Genomic DNA, 26,430 nt, shown 5'->3' on the forward strand with positions numbered 1-26,430 from the left:
GCATCTGAGCAATTCTGGGCTTCCCAAATACCTTAACTAGAGAGAGATAATGCACCGATGGTGGCATGTTCGGTCACCTTAACATTTATCTTATTACAGATGTGTCTCCATCTCGTGTGTATTTTATGTAAGTTGAGTCCACTTTCCAGGCTTAGTCATGCCTGGCCAGGATACGGTCCGCAGGCCTCTATCCCAAAGGTCTGACATGGATGATACCACAAGACATTTCTAGCTCATTCCTTCCACGGATCCCCACAGAGCCACTTCTTATACTTGGTGTAAAAAATGTCTTCAGAACATTTCATTTGCCTTTCACTCTGTTCAACATCCTTTGAGGCTGGCCATTCTGAACTAGAAATTGGATATGCATGGATGATTGTATGTAAAGAGTACAAGGGGATAGAATATTTAACAATGCAAGTAATTTTAAAATTCAGAAGATGTGACTATTATGCTTACATGTGTTCACTGTGTGAGAAATGTTAGACTTGAATTCTAGCATAAACTGTGCCTCTGCTAAGAAATTGATGTATTTGCTTCTTTCGTACCAATAATTCACTGCCTTTCATCTTGACTCCTCAGAAGCTCTGTGTCAAATCTTTCATTTTCTATGCTCCTGTTTTTCTATTTCTCCCTCCCACTCCAGTGATTATGTCACAATTTCAGCTGTACAGGAGAATGATTATCTATTAGTGGCAAAGACGAGCTGGTTCGTCCTCATATCCGTTTTCTTTATAATGAGAAGCTTTAGCCAATGAGTTGTCAGTGTACATTTTGTGAGTGTTTCTTTAAAGCTTGATTAATTAAGTGTGCTGACTCATTATGAAAGACAAGATTTTTGTCTTTCTTTATCCCACCTATTGTCTGGGAAACGGTAGCCATCTTGGGCTGGCTGTGGGGTATCCAAAATACAGAAGCCAGCACCAAGATAATGGAACAAATTGAGAACCCCTGGGTCCCGAAGCCTAAGGGCCTCCTCTATCAGAACTCCTCTGTTTAGAAAGTCTGGCCTATTTCATGAGAGCTTTCTCTTTGGTGAGTCAGAAATATATGTTTACATTGTCAAAACATCCTGGTTATTTGTGGATTTCCAGTAAAAACTGCTACCTTATCTTCTTACAGCACTTCTCAGAACTCTTCGACATGAACTCACATTTATTGCATATTTTTAGATAGACAGTCCTCAAAATAGCCTCTGAATTGAGAGAAAAATCTGTTTCAACATTTTGTGTAGCACAGTAATCAGAAAACACTCCGTTTTATCTATATAAACATGCCCTCTTCGCGAGGATGGCTTAGATCCTTTTTCAAAGTGACTAGAGTATACAAATAAACAAGCAATATAATAGTGAGCAAAGCAGCAAAGTACTATGAAGTGGTATTCTCTAGCACTTTTTAAAAATATAAGGAGGAAAAAATTGAAAGCAGTTCAGCACTTGTGTGTAAAATCAAGTGTCTAATGAATATTTATTTTATTATGTGTACTTTTCCCATAAGACCTTTTATATATCATTTACCTGCAGAGAAAACACACTTTTTCATAGATTAAACCAAGATAAATACCAGCTGACTCTCTGTTATAAGTGTCATAAATTCTATATTAGTGAGCTAACGAGATTTAATAAAGTCCAAATTAAGTCTTAGAGTACTTTGGAAAGAATCTTTCTTTCCTCTCAACCCTGGGTTTTTCCACTCATCTTCAAAGGAAACCTTAATGAGAAGCAATAAATCCCAGCATGATTATGATTAAATTTCATGAATTCAACAGAGACACTTTTGCAAAATGGTAAATTCAATCAGCAGAATAGATATTTTTCTTTTGCAGCCAAGTTAATGACCAAATGTTTTTCTCCTTGTCTTGGCAAAAATGATGATATTTTGATTCTTTTGATAAACACATGGAATGTTTTAAAATACCTACAAGAGTAAATTATAAGGGATGGCATTTATCAAGATGCATCATACTTACCAACTGATTTGTTGAGTGGTAATCTCTTTGTACAATTTGAAGATAATAGAATGTGTAATTTTTTTAAAAAAGAATAAATTGTATATGGCCCTTCCTTTAAAAACAGGGCCCATACTGCCTTTTCTTCTCCTCCCTTTCCTTTCCAACACATGCAGAAACTCGATGGCTATTTGGACATCACTGGAAGATAAATTTGGCCTTCAGTGTAGAATGGTAGAGTGCAGCTTTTACAGTCCAGATTCTCTATTTTAAGTGAGAAGCACCAGCTTGGAAATAATTTCTCCTAGTCACTATAGGTTTTCCAGTGTCTTGGCAATAACAACTGTGGCTTGCTGACAGCATTTTAAATGACCTACATTTGTGTGCAAAGCCACGTGGTCCAGCCCAGCAGGATTAGAGAGCAGGGAAGATGCTCTGGCACTGATTGCCCATCAGGACAAGCAGACTGCAGATCCTTCCTGCTTGGCTTCTCTGTCTCACCATCTGTGTAACTGCTGATTCATTAGGCAGGTGTCTCTTCTGCTGCTGGAAAAGACATTTGTTCCTTATAATTTGCCACTTTTCCAAATAGTTAAAGGAAATTGGATTCATTGCTGGATACCAGAGGCAAGCAAGACTGGGAGTGATGTGTGTGAGATAATGCCCACTCTTATGCCATTCATGGGGTCAAGGCCTAAAAGGTGACTGGCCTGCCCAACACACTTGGGAGTGAACACCTACAGGAATTGCCAACATCTATTGAGAAGTTTTTGGAATGAGTCTGCATCTTTTTGTTCCATATTCAATGGCCTTGAACCAGTGAATTTTGGTGGAGAGAATATTGTCACTACTCAAGCTTGAAAGATAGTTCTATCTATCTGTCTATCTATCTATCTATCTATCTATCTATCTATCTATCTATCTATCTATCTAAATCAGTATAACTCACAAGCTAGAATACTGGAGGGCATGGTGCCCATATGCTTCCAAGGAGAACTGAGGAACAAGAACCTTACATTAAGCAAGAACTCAGAGGCTATTTTTGGACACTTTTTTTAATTAAAGAATTTATTAACATTGATTTTTATATCATATTTCAAATGACACATTTAACAAACAAGTATTCAAGAAGGGAATCTCTATATACAACCACAGGCTCTTAATTTTTAGAACATAATCAAAATTAGGCTAAGGGTTTGTATATCATAGATACATATTAATCAATGTAATAAAACATTATGTCTATAGAGTCATAAGTTTTTATGTCTATGTAGCTGTGTTTATATTTCCCGTACTATGTCCATATCATTGGGTATGCAAATATTGAGTCCTTGCTCTTGTATTGTTTGGATCTAATAGCCATAAATTAAGGATACCATGCACCTTTTGTTCCTTAGGTCTTGACTTGTCTCACTCAACATGATTCACTCTAGATTCATTCACTTCCCTGCAAATGCCATTATTTTATCTTGTCTGTTGGCTATGTAGAATTCCATTGTGTATATATACCACATTTTCTGTATCCATTCATCTGCAGTAGGGCATCTGGGTTGTTTCCATCGCCTGGCTATTGTGAATAGTGCAGAGATGAACATAGCTGAGCAGGTGTCCTTATCATATCCTGGATTATGATGTTCAAGGTAGATGCCCAGAAGAGGTATGACAGGATCGTAGGGAAGGTCAATTTTCAGTTCTTTAAGAAACCTCCACACTGCTTTCCAGAGTGGCTGAACTAGTTTCCAATCTCACCAGCAGCATAGTAGGGTTCATTTCTCTCCACAACCCTGCCAGCATCTGTCATTGTCTGAGTTCAAAATCTTGGCCATTCTTGTTGATGTAAGGTGGTATCTTAGGGTTGCTTTTATTTGCATTTCCTTTATGACCATGGAAGAAGCTATTTTTTAATGATCCAATTTTTTTCTTTTTAGCATTCTTCTCTTCATAAAAGGGATGTACCAAAGGGTTACAGGAACATAAGTCATGTAATGAGTACATATCCTTTTGGATAATGTCACTCTTTCCCTCACTGTCTCCCAGATTTCCCCTCCCATCCCTACCCATAAATTGTATGGTTCATTTTCAACACGGTGTCCTGTGAGTATCACTGCTGCATTTCTTCACCCTTTGTCTGTCCATTTCTGTGGAGAGACTACCTCTTAAATCATCTTTACTTTCACTGTTGGTCAGAGGTATGTCTCCACCTCTAGTTCTTTTCTGTGATACCTCCTAGCCCGACACAACAGCACAACTCAAGATAAACCATGGTACCTCAGATTTTAGAAACAGTGATCGGACCAGCAAGGATAGTCCTTACCCATTGCGTGAAGAACTTGCTGACTAGAAAAGTAGCAGTGAACCAGGAGATTCCTTTCTCTGGGGAATTTCCTTGGTGAAAGTGGGAAATTCAGAGGGGGGTAACAAACAAAGCAAGAATCAAGGTGACTTGTGAAGATGTTAAATGGCAGGAAGGGTATAGACCGATGAATGCCAGTGGAGTAGGCTACATCGTATCAATAGGGAGAATTGGAGGAAGAGGAAACTCTAAGGGCACTTGAGTTGCTGACTGTACCTATGTACTAAAACCAATTCCGTCCATGTGTTTCCCATGTTTTCATAGCATGAACCAATAAATTCTTCTTAGAGTCAAGGCCAGGTCAAAATCTTAGCTCATACATTTCTTGTCCATTCTTTAAAACCATCTAGCCCTGGGCTTCTAAATAGCCATACAGGCCGTGAACAAATCCGGGCTGATTGGCACTGTGCTGAGTGCCATGGCAGGTTCAGAGATGAGCAGGTGATGTGCATTCAGAAGCTTTTCAGTAGTTGGTAGTCTCAAAAGCAATGTAGAAATGAACAAAACCAAATTGGGACTGGGTTGCCATGGACTGACTGTGCGGCTTGCTTAGAGGCTGGAGTGGTCATCTAAGATTGGCTGTTTGGAAGAGTCAGTGGATCTGAGATGGTATTCAATTTAATCCTCATTAAATCCTGTCAGCTAAGAGGAAAGCATGCAGAAATGCAGATATCAGATTAGAAAATACAAAGTTTTTGGAACCAAGCCTGGTGACACACATTTGTAGTCACAGTACAAGGGAAGCTGAGGCAGAGGATCAAGAGTTCAAAGTCTGCCTTAAAAATGTGTTCTCACCTCAGAGGAATAATTTGTAGAAACCTTGGGCTCTCCTAGCAGAGATTTACAACAGAACAAAACTTAGATACATAAGGCCATATAGAATGAGGCTAAATGAAAGGACCTCTAGGATATAGAAACAAAAGCCATATAATGAGTGATTGTTGTCCTTAATGAACTATATTATCTCTCATCTCTTTTGCTGTCCCTTGGTTTTCTCATATTGTTACAGTATTTCACCTTGTTATCTGATATATTGTATATATGCTTGATTGGTTATTTGAAATTGGATAGGGAAGGGGGAAAACAACATGAGTGGCGGGGTCAGGGGAGGGGAGAGAAATGGGGACCATGACATGAGAAAGGGTATCAATGTATGTGAAGTAATGCACCTTCTATCTGGTGAATTTAATGTAACCCTTCTATTCATTAAAATAAAAATATATGAAAAAAATAAAATAAAAAATAATTTGCTGTTTAAAAAAATGTGTTCTCACATTTGTATCAGATTTGTCTTGGGGTGCATACCTCCTATTTATACTTCCTGCATATGTAGATGACAGGCACTTGCTGTCACACTCAGGTTTTTTTTTTTCAGTTGAGACGAAGTTTCATGACCTTCTTGTCCTTGCTAGCCCTGAAGAGTGATCTTCCTTATCTCGATCTGCTCCCTGAGTAGGCTAGAATTATAGGCATGAGCTACTGGACTTAGCCAAAAGCTAACATCTTTTCACAGAAGGACTCATTGGCTGTTAAGGTGCTCCAGTTCATGACAATAAAGTCGCATTAATACATATAGACGTTTGGCTGAAGAATGGAAATAGACCCAACTCATGCTAAAAAAAAGTGTTAAGGCTAAAATCAGTGTTAAGGCTGAAGTTAATTACCTGGTGCATGCTGGATATTTGTTTGTTATACATTCATCAATCATGGAGTGACCCCAGCCTGAGGGATGCTGCCACCATCCACGTTGAAAGCCAAGTCTTCCTGTGTGGAAACCCTCTTCCAGACGCATGAAGAATATGCTTTACTAATCTCTGGGCATCTCCCTATCCAATCAAATTGACAGTCAAAGGAGAGGCCCCATCCCTGCTTTTAGTGTACCCTAATCTAGACACTTTTTTGAGGGAGAGGTGGTACTGGGTTTTGAACTTGCTAGACAGATATGCTACCATTTGAACCTAACTTCTGGATCCTTGTCCTTTCCCTTGGAAGGAAAATAATATAGAAGTTTTCTCCTACAGAGATTTCTTTATCATCATCACCATCATTATTGAATTGGATATTTAAGTTCAATAAATTAACAAACTCAGTGTGCATTATCTGATCAGCACTGGTCACAAGGGCTGAGGAATTCATTTCCAGTGGGCTGGTGGGAAGCAAGACCAGAACCCATGGATGGGGTGCTGCTTGCTTTGTACCCTTGCTTGTGCTTGTGCCTTCTTATTTACTGTGTGTTAGGAATCATGATATCAACAAAGTTGGAAGCTTGATGGGTGATGGGAATTTAGAGGGCCCCTCGGTATATGGCTTGTGAGGTAAATGAGATATTTGTTTTTCTTGATCAGGTAATTTGATACTTAACTTGCAGTGAAACACTGGTGGCTATAAAGCACCTTTGTATTGCATAAATTCCTACAGAACCTTTTTTTTTTTTTTACTGTGAGACTCAAATGCCCTCACCTCAATCCCTTTTATCTCTTGTCTGCATCGATTGGTTTTGTAATTCAATTTTGATAAAGTAAAATTTCCTGGGAATCCAATTATCTCTTTATAGCATACCAGAGTGTATAAATATACAACGCAGGAGCTGCTACATCAATGGAATGCAGAACATGAGTGGTGACCCCAATGTCTCTATGGTGGGGGAGGGGGAGGATAGAGGACGTGGCAAACAGGCTATGGAAAAAAGACAACATTTGAGTAGGAGATTAGGAATACTTTATTCCACAGGTAGATAGAATGGGAAAGACTTGTTGTTGTTTTGCAAAGGAGATGGCTTGACTACACACACACACACACACACACACACACACACACACACACACACACACACACGCGTGTGTGTGTGAACCTACATTTTGTGGAGAAAGTGAATGGCAATGACTTCTTAACATTTGCTGGACAAATACAACTGAATGCTGTAGCACGTGCTGAAGCTAGTCAGTAGCTACTGGCTACAAAGAATAGAAATGACTTAATCAGAAAACTTGGCTCTCCTAGCAGAGATTTACAATAGAACAAAACCTAGACACATAAGGCCATATAGGATGAGGCTAAATGAAAGGACCTTCAGGATATAGAAACAAAAGCCATCTAATGAGTGATTGTTGTCCTTAATGTACTATATTATCTCTCATCTCTTTTGCTGCCCCTTGGTTATCTCAAATTGTTACAGTATTTCACCTTGTTATCTGATATATTGTATATATGCTTGATTGGTTATTTGAAATTGGATAGGGAAGGGGGGAAAATAAGATGAGCGGTGGGGATGGGGGGAGAGAAATGGGGACCAAGACATGAGAAAGGGTATCAATGTATGTGAAGTAATGCACCTTCTATCTGGTGAATATAATGTAACCCTTCTATTGATTACAATTAAAAATATATGAAAAAAGGATAGAGGTGACTTGGAAAGGTAGACTGCAGCTAGGAAGGGGAGAGGCTGTGTATCCTTGGTTTCCAGTTTGTATTTATTTTTGTAGACAGTGTGGAACTCATGGGATGATGGAAACAAAGTGCAGGAAACATGAAAGCAGAATTGTAGAGGGTAGGTTAGAGGAACAAACTGAAGGTCGTTTAGTAGCCCAGGCTGGGTTATTGTAGAAGCAGGGAAAATGTGATTTGAAGCAGCCCATCGACTCATCTGGCCTTATTTCCTGGCACTCACAGGATCTATTTCCCCAGCTTCCCAATTCTCCTTGTCATCACCTGCTCTAATTTGCAAGGAATTAACAAGAATAAAACCTAAAAAAAAAAATCTAAATTGGATTCTCTTTCCCAGAGCTGAAATTGCTTTAGAAAGATAATGGCTCTTTTTAGTGTGCAGGGTCTCATCTTCTCTTCCAAAGGTAAAAATAGAAAGCAGATTAAAGTCCTGAGTATGAATCCTAAAAAGGATTTCCATCTCCTCCCTGTGGAGTGATAAATTTAAAGGGCCCTGGGATCTAGAAACTGCCTCACTTCCGCTTGATGCATTCTCTTTTTAGTGGTTCTCACAGGCAAAGACAGAGCCATGTGCTCTCTTTCAGTATGGGTCAGTGCTGCTAAGCTGGTTCATTCCGCTTTGCATAGTGGACATGGTGGTAATAATGTCTATTATTATTTCAGGTAAGCTGGGGAATGGAGGTGGGGAGAAAGCAGAAGAGCGGAAGTCCAGATTAGCCACTGCTTCAAAATTAACTTGATTTCCAGTGAAGATGTCTGAACACAGATTCACTTTGCTCTCTTGGGGCATATCTGGAACAGGATTTTTATTTTGCCCATTCCTGGGGAAGCTCTTCTACCCTAGCATTGCAGCCCACTTTGTACTGTCATCCCCATCCTGCTGGATCCGGTCTAGTAGACCTCACCTTGCAGAAAGTCTTCACCACCTAGGAACTGCTGGCTGGGGGCTTTAATTGGATCTTTGGACTTAATGCTGTTTGTGTGAATTAATCCTGCCTGGAAATAATGAAACCTTGCTCTTATGATTCATCTAAAAAAAAAATCTCTTGTAAGCCTTCTTAGCTTTGGAGCCATGGATATTAACTATGAGGGAAGGACCAGGAAGACAGAGGTTCTGGGCAATTTAGTCTCAATGATTCTGAAAATTAGAATGAAACCCAAGCACTTGTTTACAGAAGTAGGCAGGCACTTGTAGGTGGAAGCCCTGCTTCCTTGGTGTCCCTGGGAGAAATATCACTGTACACTAAAGATGATAAGGCACAGATTAGCGTACTCCAGTGGATTCTGTCTTCTTTTCTAAAATTGCTGATGTAATCACAGGTTGTTATTAGCTGTTATCTCAGCAAGACATTATTTTTGTTTTTGTTTTTTTTCAAGTAGGGGCTAGGAGTGTGGCTCAAATGGTACAGTGTTTGATCTAAATAACACCCCCCCCAACACACATAGGCACACACAAAATAACTTTACTTCCCAAAATTTATGATGCTATTATCATTTCACTTAAAGTCACAGAAAAAGATATTTCCCTGTGGATCCAAGACTTTTAGAGTTGGGCATAGTCTATTTGGGATATTGCAATAGCAATATGTTGTTTTTCCCTCACTGGCACCCGTTCCCCTTTGTTGCAGGAAAGGGATATCTTAGATCCCTCCGGAAAACAATACCATATCCAATGAACCTCAAGAGACAGATCTTAATGATTCTTATCCTGTTTTTTTATCCCACTCATCCATACATAGCTATGCTGGCAGATGACTGTCATTTACTTAAAGGCTGTAAATTGTGAAGAGACTCAATCTGACCAACAGGGATATGGATCGGAAGAAAGCCTGGATTTACAGTGATTACAGGAATGAGACAAGATTTGGGATTGTCTCCTTGTGGAGAATTGCTGCATGTGATGCAATTTCATCACATAGTGGCGTCCTTTTTTTTTTTTTTTTTGCTAGTCTGGGCTTGAGCTCAGGACCTGAGCACTGTCCTTGGACTTTCTCAAGGCTAGAGCTCTACCACTTGAGCCTCAGCACCACTTCCGGCTTTTTTCTATGTATGTGGTACTGAGGAATTGAACCCGGGTCTTCGTGCATGCTAGGCAAGCACTCTACCACTAGGCCAAACTCCCAGTCCCGTGGGGTCCTTTTGAAGCCGGGTTTATGGGAGATGATGTGTACAGGGAAGAGTATCCAAGAGTAGACTGTAAAAGACATTTATCTTTCATTCTCAATGCCTCTTTCTTAGGCCATAATGGTGGCCAATCATTTCCTCACAGCCTACATGCTTTAGTGGAGTCGGCTAACTCAAGAATCATGGAAGGAGAATCATAGAGGAGAAGCTAGAAAGACATTCAGTGGTCTAAGCCGGGCAGGAGAACTAGTGACACATGATTTGAAGGAGCCCCAGGGACAAACTGGGCCCTATTCCATAGCACCCCCAGAATCCATTTCTGTAATAAAATGATGGCTGCTTTTTAAGCCACTGCATGTGGAACTTTCTCAGATAAGCAATAGATAATTGGACCTCATCAAACAGTGAAGGCTTTTCTGGAGAGCAGATGGAGAAGAGGGACATCAACATTTTCCTCCTCCTTGAAATAGTCACAGTCCCAAAGGCCTGTTAGAAAGGTGTAATTAGAGCTTCCTCCTTCTCCCACCCAGCAGAGGAGCTAGGCAAAGAGGACGCCCAGCTGCAGGTGTCCTTAACATGAGCAGTGTCAGTCCGTGGGCTGCATGAACTCCTTTTGTCATTCCGCTGAGGCCTTCTTCCTCCATCAGGGAATGGCTGGATAGATCACTAATTCAGGGCTTCTCCCTTCTGTGAGTTGATTCAAGAACAAGTTCTTAGTGCTGCATCTGGTAAATGAGGTACATTTCCTTGGGACTCCTGCCACCTGCAGTAGGAATACTGAGAACTTGCTAAGAGAAGTCTCATGAGGAGACTGGGATAAACTGGGCAAAGGGAACTCCTTCTCCTCCAGGAGGACTTAGACTTCAGGTCGGAGAAGAGCTTTGGAATCCTGAGGAATGAAAAGGAAGGAACCTTCTTCTCACAAGCCTGTCTAAATACATTCAATGACTCCTTCCATAAATCCACACTGAGCAAGTGCAGGGAATTCTTCAGTTTCCAAATATTATTAATCTGATGTGAATTTGGGTAGAATGATAGGATACCTGGGGCTTGCTTCAAATGATTGCTGTGATAAGGAATTATTGACAGTGGAAGACTGGCCAGGAACTAATGAGTGGTTTTGAGTGGAAAATAGACAGATACATGAGCCTTCAGTAGACTATTCTCTCTTCTTATGTGTATGCTTAGAATTTACCAGACATGAAACTTCTGGGTCCATGGCCTGTATCTACTACTTAGAAAGGCCAAGTATTGGCTCCAGTGGATTCCAACCCCTCATCCATCTAAATGATTCCACTTTTGGATCCATGTATTCCAAAGGCATATCTGATTATATCACCCACATTCTCTTAGGTAGAACCAAGGCTATAATACCTTTCCTTCTCTTGAGCACAGTCATGTCAGTCTTCATCTTCCATTCACTCTCTCTGTCCTCTGGGATCTACCATGTAAGAAAAGAAAAAGCACAAAAAGGACGAACCTCAACAGACTGACAGGTTTTATTCAGGAGGAAAACCTGAGAAGGGCAACTAAGTCTCCTTCAACCCAGCTTAAGGGAAAATGGTGTACTCCCCCTTTACAACTGGGTCCCTTTAAATACTAGGCAGAAAAGTGAAGGAGGGATAGAAGTGGGGTGAGATGGGATGGCATGGGGGAGCAATCTTACTTTACTGAGGAGTTTCAACCCACCATTCTCCCTCTGACTCAGGCTCCTTGTTTATACTAGTTCCTCTTCTGGAATGTTCTCCCACTGCCCTTCATTCAACCACTTCCCTCCTCTTCCCTTTATGCTTACAAATGACTTCTTCAGTGGTCTCCACTGATATCTTTCACATTTTCCAAAGGTTATCTTAGAAGACAAAGCTGACTTTAAATGTGATGAAAGTAACCATCTTAGGATTAGGAGACCATTCTTGTTACCTGATGGGCCCAGTATTATCACACGGCTCTTTATAAAGTGCAAGTAGGAGAGTTAGAGTGGGAGATGGCAACTGCCGAAGCAAAGGGATCAAAGGAAGAAGGGGACCAGGAGCCAAGAAATGCAGGCAGCCTGTAGATGCTGGGAGAGATGAGGGAGAATTCCTCCCCTCCCACTCCACACAGGAGACAGGAGAAACCTTGAGTTTAGCCCAGTGAGACCCATTTTGGACTTTTGACTTCCAAAACTTCAAGAGAATAGCTCTGGATTGCTTTAAGCTCTAAGTTTCCAATCATTTCTTAGATGAAGATAAATCAATTGAGGAAGACTTCCCTCGTTCCTGACCCCATTTCTCCCAGATAAAGTGACCCTGTCTCAGGCAGCAGAAGTGTTCATTGTGCATTATTATTTCCTGTCTAATTTTATGTACTGCTTGCTCCTCTCCCTTCCCCCATTTGTATGGTTTTCAGGTTTGTGTTGTGTAGCCAAAGGACAGCCTTAAATTTACGGTTTCCTTGCTTCAGGCTCCTAAGTGCTGAGGTTACAGGTGTGAACCTCTATTCCTGGCTGTGTTGTATTTTTGACCCAATTAGGACATATACTTCAAGGAGGCAGGGGCCTGTGATTTACCCAGGGGACAGTCTTGGCTCTAACACGGGAGCTTTGGGTATCATTCTGAACCAGCTGAGCCCAAAGACCCCAGATCTGGCCACTGGGATTCCCCATTTTGTCTCTTCCTATGTGCCCAATGTCTTCTTTACTGTACTTCTATCTGGTCTGTTCCTGCTCCTGCCACCCTCGGATGACAAATATGGGCTCCCCAGGAAGCCCCCAATCTGTTCCTGTCACTGGGGGAGGGGAATATAGAAGTCCTGTTTGGTTCATGATGGAAGCCAAGCTCTCATGACAACTAGGGCGGCTATGTTTTTGAGGAAGGATTCTGGGATGGAGGAGGGTGATGGTGAAAGTGCACGTGCGTGTGTGCACACACACACGTGCACACACACACACACACACACGCACACACACACACACCACACCAGACCACTTTCCAGGTTGTTTTAGCTTGGAGTTGCTAATGTTGTTTTGTGTTATTGTAACTTAATAGTATAATTTGAAGTCTGGAATTGTGATACCTCCAGCCTTGCTGCTTTTTTTTTTTTTGTTGTTACTCAAGACTGCCTTAGGCATTCAGGGCCCTTTATACTCCAGACGAATATTAAACTATTGTTTTTATGTCTTGGGGTTTTTGTTGGGGAGTTGCATCGAATCTGTATATTGTTTTTGGTAGTGTGGATAGTTTCATCATTTTAATTCTGCCAATCCATGAGCTTTTTAATTCTGCCAATCCATGAGGTTTTTCCATCTTTTAGTGTCTTCTTCAGTTTTTCTGCTTCAAAACTTTATAATATTTGTTGTAGAGGACTTATATCTCTCTATGGGTAATTTTATTTCTAGGTATTTTTGAGGTTATTTTCAATAGAACTGTTCTCCTGAGTTCTGTTTTTGCAAGAAAAGCTGTAAGAAAAGCTGCTTGTTTTTGTATGTTGAATTTCTCATTCATTATGTTTGCTGAAAGGTGTTTATCAGATATAGAAGTTTGGGGGGAAAATATTTAAGGTCATTTAGGAATAGGATCATATCATCTGTAAATGATTTCTTCCTTCCCTGTTTGGATCCTTTTATTTCTTTCTCTTGCTTTTTTGTTCTGATTAGGAATTCTTAGTACTACACCAAACAGGAGTACGGAGTGGACAACTTTGCCTCATTCCTGATTGAGGAAATTATTTGGTTTTCTTCATTTACTATGATATTGGCTATAAGTTTACATATATATGGGAGGGAGAGAGAGAGAATGAATCAAAACTCTACCAGGGATGGAACCCCTTGCTCTCAAGGTCCAGTGCAAGATATTAATGAGCTGCAGAAGTTATTTCAAATGCACAGTAATGGTAGGATTGCAGTGGGTGATAGAGAAATAAGAAACTACAGAAGAAGAGAAAGAAAGGGAGAGAAGCCAGAGGACCAGAAAATGTAGAAGCTTTTTCATTTCAAGGCAGATGCTGCTGAAGACAGAAATGTACACTTTGTGGTTTTAAGTTGATGAACACCAAACTGACCCCACAAAGGCACTCTGGAAAACATTGATGCATTAGGATAATTCTCCACATCATTCTTTCCAAAGATATAAATGTTATTTGCCTCAAAAAGGGAAAGGAATAACTCTGGTCTAAGTCACATGTCTCCAGCCATTCTTTTTACAGCACAAATTAATGATCTCACGGTTTGCATTGACAGATACTCAAAGGTGTTTAATCAGCTGTCTCTGACAAAATAAAACACCTTTTTTTTTAAGGCTGGCACATTTACAAATAAAGGGAAAAAAGTCTGTGATCCCTCATAAAGTAGAACCAGTGTCCAACTCCACTTGGTGAAATGACATTCTTTCGAGTACATTCTCATGAATGCATAAGCAGGGCACAGCTTGGAAAGTTAGATACGTGCAGAGCATAAATATTGCATGGGCTCTGCTAGCCAGGTCCCACAAGGAAGGGCATCTCAGCCTTCCTACCCCAGATCAAAGGAGGAAAAGGGTGATGGTAGAGCTGAGGCCACCTGTTGGCATCAAGGAGCCAGTGTTGTGCAGTAAGAAAGTTTTCAGCCTAGCAGAGGAAGCAGGATGGGAGGGTGTGGGTAATGGAGATAGATGTTTTTTGACCAGGGGAGCATCCATGCATGCAAGAGGCAGATAATTACTATGTTCCCTGATTGCTTCCTCTTTGGAAGCAGTAGAATGAAAATGCTAAAGTGCACATCTTCTTGAGTTCAGCTCACATTAGACTGCCAGCCTCTGGACCAATGCAACAATTACTGAACATCCACAGTTTGCCAGAAATGGTCTCAGAGACCACAGATGGAAAGGTCATGAGCATTCTGTCATTGAGGAGCTCACATCAAGACCTTTGAGGGCAACAGATGTAAGGAAAGAAAAAGAGCAGAAGAGGGAAAACTTTGATTAGCAAGTTTATTTTGAGGAAAACCTGGGAAAGGGAAATGATGTACCCCTCTTACAGCTAGGATCCCTTTAAATATTAGGCAGAAAAAGTGAAATCAGGCAGGACATGTGGAAGCAGGAGGAGATAGGGGCATGAGTAAGCAATGTTAGTTTGAGGAGTTTCAAGGGCTCGTCAGCACCTGTGTCCATCAGGGGCGTCAGTATCAGATGTGGCTTTGTTCTCAGCCTCTCTTCCAAGAAGACTGGGTGCATTTGTCTGGGGGTGGGGAGGAGGAGATAATTCAGTGGGGAATTATCTCCTGGCCAATATTTTTCATATATGTACATACATATATATGTATATATCAGTAATATACAGTAAACCCAGATTCAGATTTGTGCGTACAATTAAAAAATCATTTGGGGGGGGCCAGGAGTTTGGCTTAGTGGTAGAGAGCTTGCCTAGCATGCACGAAGGCCTGGGTTTGATTCCTTGAGACCCGGGTTCACTGTCTTTGAGAAAGCCCAAGAACAGTGCTCAGGCCCTGAGTTCAAGCCCCAAGACTGGAAAAAAAATCATTTTGGCAAGTAACTATACAATTATTGTGCCTCCCTCCCCCCCCTTTTTTTTTATCACTCTGAGCCACAGCTCTACTTTTAGGCTCATGCTCTTCCACTTTTAGTCACAGCTCCACTTCTGGTTTTCTGGTGATTAATTAGAGATAAGAGTCTCACCGACTTTCCTGTCTGGGTTGGCTTTGAACTGCAATCTTCAGATCTCAGCCACCTCAGTAGCTAAGATTACAGGTGTGAGCCACCATTCTTGGCTTTGTCTTTCCCTTTTACAACGTGTTCCTTTAGAACAAGGGCAGGGATGACAAGAGACTCACATGGGTATTATCTTGGATTGATTAGCAGTGGCCATGGAAAGCCACTGACTGACCCACAATATCTTCTTTGTTGCACGCTTGAAGAGTAAAGTAGCAAGAAATATGAGTGTAAGAAAGCAGTTTGGGGAGGGTTGCCATGCTACATGGGCCAGAAATACCCCTGAACTTTCCCTTCTCCTTTTGTGTCTCTTGCTTCTTATAATCCCTTCAGCCCTCTCCAGGGATATATTGGCTCAGTGATATTTTTAAATTTCAATAAGCACTTTCCTAAACATCCTGTCTTTAGCAGAATTAGGTTGGGCCAAAGCATTTTACGGCATCTGTTTTCAAAACAAAGGGAAAAACAGGTAGTATGCCTATTTTAGATTCAACTAAATATTTACTGTGTGATAAATGAATCATTTTCAGACGCTTCTGGTTCTTGTTGGAGTGAAATGATCTCTTAGAGGTGAAATAATTCTCAACCTTTACTGTGGAGAAAGGAGGACCTGAGACCAAACCATCAGAGCAGCTACTTATGGGGACAGCGTATCAAGATAACTGTCCCCCCTGCCTCTAGCTTGGACAAATGGAGTCTCCTCCCCAAGGCTGAAGTCATCCTTCTGATTAAATGCATGACTCACTGCTTTATTATTTCGATTCCTTCTTTGGGTATCACTGATTCACAGAGAAAATGAAAAAGATGACAATGTTTGTGAAGGAAACAAATTGAGTTCACTTTGGAGTCCACTGGATTAGAGGAGTTCATGGGTCATAAATGTGGATTTGTCCTCTGGGCATCCTGGAGTGCAAGAGGGAAGTTACCACTGGTGCTGCTCAACCTGTTCTCTGAAGAAAGGTGCTCTTAATGTGGGCATTTGCCCACACGCTGCTGTACAGGCTGCACAGTGATCCTGTGGCTCATTCAAGCTATTCCTGGGTTTAAGAGCAGCTTGTAAATTTGCTACGTCCTTAAAATTCATCTCTCATGACAATAACCCAGCCGGCTCCAACACTGGATGGGAAGCTGAGAATAGCAAGCTGGAACATGTTAGGAGTCAACAAGGACTCCACAGAAAGCCGGGCACGGGTGGCTAGTGCCTGTAATCCTAGCTACTCAGGAGATCTAAGGATTACCATGCGAGCTAGCCCAGGAGAAAAAGTCCATGACACTCTTATTTTCAATGAACTATTCCAAAAATGCTTGAAGTGGCACTGTGGCTCAAGTGGTAGAATGGATCATGGTGGTAGAATGAGCACAGAATGGCTCAGGAACAGGCCCTGAGTTTAGGCCTCCCCAGAACCAGAAAAAAAAAAAGGCCCCCAAAACGGAAAACCATGAAAGTACTTAAAATAGACTAAGTGGCATAAAAGAAGAAAAGCCCACGTTATTAGCATACTCTAGTTGTCTCCACCTTCTTTCTGGAAGAAGAAGGGTACTGTTCATGAGGTGTATGTGGCTCTGGCACCAAGAGCCATGGTTACTGGGCTCTCCGTCAGGAACAAAGGTTCACTCCATGAGAATCAGGCTCTAAAAACCCCACAGCAAGCAGTGCCAGTAGCTCTCCACAGACGTGTCTCACTTCTAGACACAATCTATGAATGTACCACCAAGCGAGACTGTAAACAGCCGGTCTAAGTGGACTGCAAGAAAATTCTCAGGACCTGGAAGTCATTGAAGCAGACTGCCACAAGCTAGACTGTGGGCTGGCTTTGAAGAGTTTTTTTGTTCCTGGAAGGACATCATTTCCTTAAGATCTGCAACAAAGCACAGTGAGAAAAGGGTCTTGATCTATCTGTCTAGCTTGGCTCGTAAGAATACATTCCTGCAATGGAGGTGGTGGCTTGAGCTATCTAGTTAACCAGTTAGCTTCTCATCATTCTCATTAAAGACCAACTTACTTCCTGTGTATAGCTTGATCTGCAGCATTCTCCACCATGGAATGGATGCTGTGTAGGTTTTACAGGGCAGACATAATCTTCATCTCTGTTCTCCAGCTGGTCAGTTACATCTTCTGAAATAGGTGGAATCAGTTCTTCCTGGATCTAACCCGTTGTGAGCTATCAGTACCATCTCATGATCTCTAATACAGACGAACATTATGTATCACACCTAACGCCACAAGCACTTGACCTATGTGGGTTTAATTGATTTTAATGACAGTTTTACTAGATAGGATTTGTTAATCTCATTTACAGATTAAGAAAGTGAGGCCAGGAGAGTTTAACTAAATTCTGAAAATGCAATCCAGAAGATAAGTCCTGAGGCCGCTGGGCTCCACCAATGCTCATGTAAAGACCCAACTGAACCCAACAGCAAACAGAGCTCAAGTTTTGAGTTCTTCACAGGACCTGTTGTTCCAGGCTTGGGTTTATGGTCTTGGCTGCCTTCCTCAGGAAAAATGAGTGAGATACATGTGTGAGAAGTGGGGCCACACGTGACACGATTCTCACAAGCAAGATGGATGCATGATTATTAAGGCTTGTTCTATGTTCAACCAGGCTTTTCCAGCTCTCTATTATGTATGAGTGGCACAGGTGGTATGCATCACAGGAACTGCTTCCCAAATATTCTGAGACGCATTGCTGTGTTAAGCATCCTGGCCAACCTGAGGACATCTGGCTTTCTTCAAGACTGGGATATGCCCACACCATGGTGGGTGTGGGAGGTGGCAAGGGAAGGATGTTCAAGCCACCATGACAGGAAAGAGGAAGGCTCAGTTCTAAAAAGAGTTGAGTGGATCAGTAATAAGGGTGGAAACAGAAATGACTGGGAGGGGGAAAAGAAGATAGAATGTGTGGAACACACACCAACTGCTGGTACTCCACATCTTTTGGCTAAGCTGACCTCTCACCCAAGAAGTGATGGACCCCTCAGGGATCCCAGACTAAGAAACACTAATGTCAATGATTCTTTTTCTTCATGCATTGTGAACTTTTTCAACTGATTTCTACAGGAATTTTCCTCTTGAGCTGGCAGAGGACCAAGGAGAGAGTTGCAGACATCCATGGAGAATGCCCTGGGTCGCCTGGAGGGCATGGCTGCTGATGAGTCAGAGAAGAGGCAGGTGACTGGGCATCCACTCATCTCCCTAACTGCATTAGCATCTTGTTCAGACCACAGGGCAGACTGAGAGTGTTAAGATTTGATGTAATTTTGGCCAAGATGGCACCTCTGCCTCCTCGTGACAGGAGCAGAGGTGTAATCTCTCCTCCTTCTACGCAGAAAGTCACTCTTTGCTCTCAAGGACAATCTAGTACCTGCACTGTTTTGCACAGTGCTGTGGACTTGGTTTCTTACCTTGTGGAAAATCCTGATCCATGGCCAGCAGTGACCTCTGAATTCAGAGCCCATTCTACTTCTCATGATGTCTGTCTGCATTCCTCCCTGTGTACAGCCATATCTGTATATTTGTAAATGTGCCTATTTAGTCACTTGAATGCTTTTGCAGGGAGAAAGAGCTTTCTAACTACACAGGTAGTTTCATGGTCCTTCTTTATATCTCCTATTTTGTTTTTTTCATGGAGACTTGAGGTCACCATCCCTTGTAAGAGTCATTTTCTCTCTGATATCTTCTGAGGAAGGAATTTGTCTTATGTCTATTCTTTTTTATTGTATTTTATTGTTGGGATAATGTATAATGTATAGAGGGGTTACAGTTACATTTGTCAGGTAGTGGGTATATTACTTCTCGAACCTTGATCCTGGATTGTAGTCAATTCTTAAAGCGAGTCCTTGTCTTGGTCACTTCTACCCACATTCTTTTAGGGTGTATCTTGGAGCCTATTCACAGTGAAAAGAAATCTAGCCACCATAATCTAGCAGTCATAAAACTGAATCCTCTTGACTTTTTCTAGATATACATTGAAATCAGAGATTAAGGGGCAAGCAGAGAGCAAATATCTTATCTGGTAGCCACATAAGTTTGATAATTAGATATCTTATTCCTTCTTCATACTTTCCTCTAAATATAGAAGTGAAATAATTATGTAGTATTTCCTTTCTATTTTTTTAATGTCTGGAAGTCTTGTCTTCAAAGAGACTACATTTATTCCCAATAAAAACTGAAAGCAAAATTTACAAAAAAAAAAAACAAAAATAAAAAAATAAACCCTGTGTGATCAAAGTAACTTGGTGGGAGGAGAAATGAAATGTTCCCTGCCATCTCTTGCTATTGAAGATGCAAAGAGAATATAAATAAATGTAGACAGTGCAATTTACTTTCCTGAAGTAAAAAAAAAATTACAGGGTTTCAATCTACAGGGGAAACTGAAGAGCTTTTGACACTAGGTAAGTACATTGTGTACAGTTGGCTCCTGAAATGTCCTAGGAATAAAACTTCCTGCAGAAAAGGCTTGGTATACACACAAAAAGGGATAAAAACAAGCTGTCTAGGACAACTATGGATTATACCTGTTTTCTGGTGTTATTGTTTATAGCACCATTGTCCTCAAGGGGGTCGTCTGGTGATGATAATCTATGTGGTCATGTAGAAAACATTTTAATACAGTACAAAACTCTAACCCCCCCCTCTCTCTCCCAATCTCTTTACACTTAAGATTTCTTCAGATTTTCAGTACTCTACAAGAGAGCCAGCCAGGTTTTAAGATCCTACTAGAAAGCACCAGACTGAACTGCTAAAATGCTGTCCTGGCACCTTGACTGGGCTCATATTCAACAAGGCAAGGCACCTGGAGCCCCTTTCTCATTTCTCCCAACTCTTGTGATACCTCCAGTGTGCTGCTCTCAGTTGTGTAGCTCTCCTCTCTGTAAGAGCTGCCCCCAGGTCCCCAGAGTCTCCTTGATGGGGGTCATCTGGCCACTCCAGATGGTGCCATCATGGCCTCTGCCACACCCATGCAGCCCTCAGAGGGCAAGGAGGAACAGCAAGCAACACTCTCCCTCTGATCTCCCATCACCAAGCTCCCCAGCTGTTCTCCCATATCCTGACAGTGGGGCATGGCAACTCTGCTTTGCCAGGGGTGTTTTGTCCAGAGGGGTCAATTCTTTGGGGAAATAAGGTGAAAAGCTGCTTAATTTGATGCAGAAAGTTTCTCTGGGACACACTTTAGCTTTTGTGACTTGCTGGATAACCAATGGAGTTTAGTCCCTTTGGCTGTGTGGGGTTTGGGGAGAAGGACACAACATGCTGTACACATGCATTCTAATCTAGTACACTAACAAAAATATACCAGAAATCACACCAGGGAAAGGCTCAAGCAAGCTAGGGTTTATCTCTAAGAAGGAAGACACAAAATGATGGCTATGTAATGTTGGACACGTAACTACTGCTATGGCTTCCTAATTCATGTATTTACCTCCAGTCCTGTCTAGATGCAGGGCTCAAATGGTAAAGCATTAGGCAGGCAAAAAATCCAAGCAAGTGTGAAGTCCCGAGTTCAAGTCTCAATACCAGAGGAAAGAGGGGAGAGAGAAGTATAGATGAGTCTTTACACTTAAATTCTCATCCTTGAGGGCCCCTACTGCAAGCTATTTTCCAAAGGTTCTCATTTTAATCGAAACCCAAAATTCTAGAGGTTGTGCTAGAGGTGTCCCTAATTCGATTTCATCTATTTGTTCTTAATTAGGAGAGGGTGACCTCCTCAGAGAAAGGCTCATTACCGCTCTGTGGGGGTGTTAATAATGACACAATGGTCATCTTGGCAGGTAGTATTTTTCCAGATGGCTAGCATGCCCTAGGGATCTGGGTTACAAAAATGTTCTATAGCTCTAATGATGGAAGGATCGGTAGGTCTGAAGATCTTTTATTGAGACAAAGCTACTGACAGCATCCCCTAGTTCTCAGCTTTACTCAAGAAGAAAGAGGAAGTCAAACACCTGAGAGCATTTTTAGTCCAGAGTAATTGACCGTCTGGGAAAGTGTCAGCCACCTGCTGGTGTTCATTAGCTGAACAGCCATGCTGCATCTGTGGTCTTCGGAGAGAGGCCAGTTCCGGGGTGGGTGTGGAAATGCTAAAGGAATAGGACACGGTAAGTGGATTTGTAATGGTGGGACAAGAGGAGAAAGAGCAAGAGTGTCTAACATATACCGAGCCAACTTTATCTTCTCAAGTTCAACTTCTCTACCCCTCTGTCCTGCCACCAGAATGGATGGAAATGCCCCAACTCCCCTTCCTCAGGCTGCTATAATTATGGCTGAGTATGTGACCTTCAACTTTGACCAAAGAAACCCAAGGAAAAGATTGTTGGGAATGTTTTTTCCCCTCAATAAAATGTGCCAAATTGAAGAGGGAGGAAGAGCTTCTTTCTTTCAACTGTTGATGCAAAAGGACAAGATTTTCTAAAGAAAAATTTAAAAAATAGCTCCTTCTAAGCCAAATATGAGGGATCAAGGCCCAGGAACATGGATTCAAGTACCCCCCAAATGGAAGATGTCCCATGGTATTCTATAGCCAAAGAATGAAGAAAATGACAAATCAATACATTCAGCAAACACACTGGTCTACAGAGATCACCATAATGAATATGATTTAATCCATGTTTCTGAAGAGCTTCTGGTTGACCTCAGTCTTGTCAAAACTGTACGGACATTTAAGTCTCATTCATAGTTCTTACAACCCCAGAGAGTATTATTTATAGCCCTTCTTGGCTACTAGGAGACTTGTAGGTCTATAAGTGTTTTTACTATTCTGTTGGTAAAATCACAAGTGAGAACCAGGTTCTAGATCTGAAAACAAGAAGGCATTCTGAGTTCCTCCAATCACTTCTATACAAACTTGTTGTAGGCTCTCTGAGGCTAGGAACTAGTGTTTTTCTCTATTGGTCCTGTATCTAATACTCAAAAATATCAGAGGCATGGGCTGTCCTAGAGAAGCAAGGAATATTGTTCAGGCCCCAAGCATATGACAGTGAAGAGCAAAGCTCTGACTCCTGGCTTCCAAGTTAGGGCTCTGACTAGGATACGCATCTCTAACTTTACTAACACCAGGGCTCAGGTGGACTGGATAGAAAACTAGAGTATGTGATTTAAAGAGACTGACTCCACACAAAGCCCTAAATGTTAGATCTCCTTGCAGGGTATTGAAGTAAGTTAGTGAGTTTTAGACTCTAAGGCTAAATAAGAGATTTGCATTAGACATCTTTGCTTTGTCAACAAGCATTGATCTACCTTGGTTTTTGCTGATGGGTAAAATTTTCAAAGACCTGGTCATGACTTTCTCCAAGGACCTACAATAAGTCTCTGAGGAATAGAAGGGATTGTGAGCATTATCTATTTCTTTTTTTTTTTTTTTTTTTTTGCCGGTCCTAGGGCTTGAACTCAGGGCCGGAGCACTGTCCTTGGGCATTCCTCAGCGCTGGCACTCTACCACTTGAGCCACAGCACCACTTCTGGCTTTTTTGTGTATGTGGTACTGAGGAATCAAACTGGGGTCTTCATGTATGCTAGGCAAGCACTCTACCCCTAGGCCATACTCTCAGCCCACATTATCTATTTCTATGGCCCACCAAAGAGAGGCAGTGTTAATGGGTCATTCAATTTGTTGATCAAGGTTTGTGGGGTAAGGGACAAGGACATGGGCATTTCTCTCTGTTGCCCCTAATATGACCCAAGCTACCACCATTTCTTCTTGACGGCATCATCATCTCTTCTTCAGTCTACCTTCTTCCATTTTTATCATTTTTCTTCCCTTTCTTCACACTGTAGGCACAAATAAGTCAGGGTGATAATGATGGTGGTGGTGATGATGATAATGATGATAGTGGTGGTGGTGGTGATGATGATGATGGGGGTGGTGGAGGTGATGATGATGGTGGTGGCAATGATGATGATGATGATGAAAGTGGTGGTGGTGGTAATGATGATGATGATGATGATGATGATGATGGTGGTGGTGATGGTGATGATGATGATGATGGTGGTGGTGATGGTGATGATGATGATGATGGTGGTGGTGATGGTGATGATGATGATGATGGTGGTGGTGATGGTGATGATGATGATGATGGTGGTGGTGATAATGATGATGATGGTGGTGGTGGTGATGGTGATGGAAATACATATAGTGGCGCTATGAGCTCACTAAGTCATGTTCTACTTGTTGCTAACATTTTCTAGCTTCCTTAATCTCAGTAGACTGGTTCTTCACAGTGAAATAAATTGAAGGTCATAGCTTTCACACTGCAACAAAAAACCTAGGTCTCTAGTTATTATTCTTCCCTTCCTATAGGGAAGGGAAACTATAAAGTGCTTTTGTAAGGAAATGGAAAGACTTACAAAAAATCATATTAAGTGAAGTAAGCCACACTCAGAGGAACATAGGCTCAATGGTTTCCCTCATTTGTCATAATCAGTAGAAACCTTGGGCTCTCCTAGCAGAGATCTGCAATAGAGCAAAACCTTGATACATAAGGCCATATAGTATGATGCTAAATGAAAGGACCTCCAGGACATAGAAACAAAAGCCATATAATGAGTGATTGTTGTCCTTAATGTACTATGTTATCTCATCTCTCTTACTATCCCTTGGTTGTCTCATATTGTTTCAGTATTTCACCTGGTTATCTGACATATTGTATACATGAGTATTTGGTTATTTGAAGTTGGATAGAGAAGGGAGGAAAACAAGATGAGGGGTGGGGGTGGGGTGAGGGAAATGGGGACCAAGACATGAGAAAGGGTATCAATGTCTGTGAAATAATGCACCTTCTATCTGGTGAATATAATGTAACCCTTCTATTAATTACAATAAAAATATATTTAAAAAACTATAAAGTGCTGAGTCTCTGATAAGAAATTCAGCCTCTTCTGCCTGCCTTTCAACCCACTGACTTATGATAAGGATACAGCTTGAGTGAGGAATTAAGTTCATTGAGTGAAGCCACGAGGACTGGGGGACTTAGATGTTATTGCATCATACCCGGCTCATACATTTGAGTCGTTTACTACATACTAGTGACTGTATATCCTATCTTTTTTTTTTTTTTGCTGGTCCTGGGCTTGAGCTCAGGGTCTGAGCACTGTCTTTGGGTTTTCTCCTCCATCTCTCCCCATTCCATCCCTACCCGTTAAGTTACATAGTTCAGTTTTTACATAATCTACACTGAATATAATGACTAAATTAGCTCAACTCTCCTCCGCTCTCTAGTGATACTCTATCTCATTTACTATTTACAGTATCTATACACTATACACTAAGATGGCTATTCTTATCATTTTGTACATAAGGAAACTGAGATTCTACAAGGATGAGCAACTTGTCCACAGTGACTCAGAAAGTGATAAACTTTTCTAAAGCAAAATGTAAGTCTGTGTAAGCTGATGTGAGAATCCGGCTTTTAATTACTGTAGGGTACTTTTAAGAAACATGCCACTTTGTGGATTAAAGTGTTTCAATAATAAAGATAAAATACAAAATCCACTGACATTAAGATGTCACTCGTCGTGGTTATCATAAAGAATCTCTTTGAGATAAAACTCACTTAAGGAGATGCTGCTTTGACCTGCTTCTGTGAGTCTTGTAATAGGCACTAATTGAATGATTCTGCAAGCTAGTCTGCTTTATGGAGCCTGTCTACCATTCTGCCAACTAATTTAAAATGTATGGATCTCTCTACCTCAGACCTGAGGCCGTATTGATTCTGGAATATGCACCACTAATTGCTGAGAGCCTGATGCTAAGAAGAAAATAAAAGGAAAAAAGCTTTTCCTGTCAATATTTGTTACTAACCTTGACAAATAAACATTTTAAGTGATGGTGACTTTTTCCTCTTTTAAAGCTTTAATTACTGGCTTGCACACACTGCAATCATTTTGTTCTTGTTTGTGTTTAATAGTCTGTAATCCATTTTAATTACATTCTTTGCTTATCAAGATTAGATTCCCAAACAAGAAGAGAACAAAATTTAACTTCTCCTTTTCCTCCCCTGCTCTCTCCTTATTCAATGCCTAAGAAATGTTCTCCAATGTGAAAACATCTAAATGATAAAAATTTATCCTTTAAGTTGAAAGCAAAGAAACAAAACCATTAAAGGGCAAGTTTCTCTATACATTTTTCAAATCTGCCAGTCCACTGATGAAAACAGATGCAATTCCTTTTATGACTAGACTTATAATGGGAAGTTTGAGAATTTTGGAAGGATGTGGACAGGGATCTGACTTCTGGGATGAGGAAAAATAGTTCTTTTTTTTTACAGGCATGTTTTATTATAATTCACGGATTGTCTGCATTTGCATTTTATATACCTTTCCATGCATATGTAACATTCCCATGAAAATGTTATTTAAAATCACTGAACACAGCTGGGCTTTCAGAGTTGTTTTCTGCTTTTGTTGAGGGCAACCATGATCTTATAGTAACCTCTTCTAAAATTTTCAATTTGGATTTACAAGAGTGGGAGTTCTAAGGAACTGGGCCTGCAAAGTAAGGGCTGCTGCAAGAATTCCTGTTCTGTGGGAGCAGTTCTGTGCTGTGGTTCAAGGATCCAGCCTCAGATGGCAATGCAGATTGAACGAGTCTCAGCCAACCTAAAGCAAAGCCTGAGTAGGCAAAGATTGTCCACTAGAGAAGTCTGTGCTGGGCAGCAATAGGCAGCTCCAGTCCTCTGAAATGCTTTGTCATTGGCTAGGGCAACACCTCATGGAGTGATTTCATTTGGCGTTGAAACCAAACGAAAGCCATATTAATTATGGTCCTTGTAGCCGAGTGACTACTGTTTCTTGAAAAGTGATAGGAATGGTACACCTTCACAGTTGTCATATGAACCACTGCCATCGTGTGTGGCCCATCAGCCTGTCTGTCAAAGTAATGGAGGGCAAA

Source organism: Megascapheus bottae, chromosome 14, assembly GCF_031878675.1.
Source record: "Megascapheus bottae isolate mThoBot1 chromosome 14, mThoBot2.hap1, whole genome shotgun sequence".
NCBI lineage: Eukaryota > Metazoa > Chordata > Mammalia > Rodentia > Geomyidae > Megascapheus > Megascapheus bottae.